We start from the raw sequence: 3,036 nt of genomic DNA, 5'->3' as shown, positions 1-3,036 counted from the left end.
ATGAGGAAATCCTACCATTTGCAACAACATGAATGGACCTTGAACACATTATGCTGTGTGAAATAAGTCAGGCCAAGAAAGACAAATACTGTATGATTTCACTTATAGGTGGAATCTAAAAAAACAAAACTCCCCAAAACCCCACCCAACTCATAGAAAATGAGATCAGATTTGTAGTCACCAGAGGCGGGGTTGGGGTGAGGGATAGGGAACTGGAAGAAAACAGTCAAAATGTACAAACTTCCTGTTTAAGACAAATAAGTACTAGAGATGTAATGTACAGCATGATGACTCTAGTTAACACTGCTGTATGATATATAGGAAAGTTAAGAGAATAGATTCTAAGAGTTTCATCACAAGGAGAATTTTTTTCTTTTCTTTTGTTGTATCTGTATGAGATGACATATGTTCACTAAACCAATTGTGATGATCATTTCACAATATATGTAAATCAAACCATCATGCTGTACACCTTAAACTTATAGAGTGATGTATGTCAATTATTTATCAATAGAATTGGAATAAAATAAAATAAGAAATGAAAGGGAGCCATTACCATCAACCTTACAGAAATTAAAAGGATTATAAGAGACTACTATGAAGAACTGTACACCGACTAATTAGATAACCTAGATGAAATGGACATATTCCTAGAAACACACAAATTATTTACACTGACTCAGAAAGAAACAGAAAACCTGAGCACCTATGACAAGTAAGGAGACTGAATCAAAACCTTCTAACAAAGAAAAGCCCTAGAACAGGTGGTTTCATTGGTGAATTCTACCAAGCATTGAAAGAAGAATTAACACCAATCCTTCTCAAACCCTTCCCAATAATTGAAAAGGAAGGGACAATTCCTATCTCATTCTATGAGGCCAGTATTATTCTGATACCAAAGCCAAATAAAAATATCATAAGGAAAGAAAATTACATACCATTATCCATTATGGTTATAGATGGAAACATCCTTGACAAAATACTGGTAAACTGAATCAAATAGCATATTAAAAGGATTATACACTCTGACCAAGTGGGATTTATTCCAGAAATGCAAGGGTGGTTTAACATGAGAAAATCAATCAATACCTTATATTGATAGAACGAAGGAAAAAAAACACATGATTATCTCAATTAATGCAGAAAGGCATTTGACAAGATCTAACACTTTCATGAAAGAACACTCAGAACATTAGAACAGAAAGGAAATTCCTCAATATTATAAAGGGCACTAATGAAAACCCCAAAAGTAACCTCATATTCAATGGGAAAAGACTGAAAGCCTTCTCCCTAAGATCAGGGATAAGTATTCCCACTTTTGCCACTGTTATTCAACACTGTATTGTAAATTCTAGCCAGAGCAATTAGACAAAAGAAAGAAATAAAAGGCACCCAAATTGGAAAGTAAAATGTAAAACTACCCTATTTACAGATGATATGATCCTATATAGGGAAAACAACAAGGAATCCGCAAGAAAGCTACTAGAGCTAATAAATGATTTTAACAAAGTTGTAGGGTACAAGAACAATACACACAAATCAGTTTTGTTTCTATAAATCAGCAATTAACAATCTGAGAAAAGAAATAAAGCAATTCCATTTATAATAACATCTGAAAGAATAAAATAACTAGGACTAAATTTAACCAAGGAGATGAAAGTCCTGTACACTGAAAAACTACAAAACAGTGCTGATAGAAATTAAAGAAAACCTAAATAAATGAAGAGACATCAAGCGTTTATTGACAGGAATACTTAACATTGTCAAGACCTTCATACTACTCAAAACAATCTACAGATTTAATATAATTTCTATCAATATTCCAACAGCCTATTTAGCGGATATGGAAAAGTTGATCCTTAAATTCATATGGAATTGCAAAGGGCTCCAAACAACCAAACAATCTTGAAAAAGAAGAACAAATTAAGAAGACTCACACTTCTTGATATCAAACCTTACTACTAAGTTATAGTAATGAAAACAGTGACAGTGTGCTGCTAGGATAAGGACTGACATATAGACAGTGCAATAGAAATGAGAGGCCAGAAATAAGCTCATATGTCTATGGCTGGTTGATTTTTCATAAGTGTGCTAAGTCCATTCAGTGAGGAAAGAATAGCCTCTCAACAGATGGTACTGGGATGACTGGATATCCACATGCAAAAGAATGAAGTTGGACACTTACCTCAAACCATATAAAAAAGTTAACTCAAAATGGATCAAAGACCTAAACATAAAGCTACAACCACAAAATTCTTAAAAGAAAACATAGAGGGAAATATTCATGACCTTGGATTTGGCAATGGATTCTTAGATATGACACCCAAAGTACAAGCAACAATAACCAAAACTACATAAGTTGCATGTCATCAAATTGAAAAGCTTTTGTGCATCAACAGATATTAACAATAAAAGCAAAAATATTATCTACAGAATAGGAGAAAATATTTGCAAATCATATAACTGGTAAGGGCTTAATATTGTTTATATAAGTACTCCCACAACTGAATAGCAAACAAACAACCCAATTTAAAAATGGGCAAAGAACTAGAATAGACATTTCTGCAAAGAAGATATACAAATGGGCAATAAGCACAAGAGAAGATGATCAAAATCCAGTCATCAGGAAAATTCAAATCAAAACTACAATGAGATATCACTTCACACCCATTAGGATGGCTATTATATATATAATTACAAGTGTTAGCGAGGATGTAGATAAATTGGAACCCTTGTACATTGCTGTTGAAAATGTAAAATAGTACAGCTGCTGTGAAAAGTTTACCAACTCCACAAAAAACTAAACATAGAATTACCATATGATCCGGCAATTCCACTCCTACATGTATGTCCAAAAAATTGAAAACAGGGACTCAAACAGATACTTGTATGTTAATGCCCACTGCAGCCGTATCACAATAGCCAAAAGGTAGAAGCAAGCCAAGTGTCCATCATCAGATAAATGAATAAACAGATACTGTTATTTACATACAGTGGAATATCATTCAGCCTTAGAGGAATGAAGTTCTGACACAT

This window comes from Stenella coeruleoalba, assembly GCF_951394435.1.
Source record: "Stenella coeruleoalba genome assembly, chromosome: X".
Taxonomy (NCBI): domain Eukaryota; kingdom Metazoa; phylum Chordata; class Mammalia; order Artiodactyla; family Delphinidae; genus Stenella; species Stenella coeruleoalba.
Note: the sequence above shows the minus strand (reverse complement) of the source record.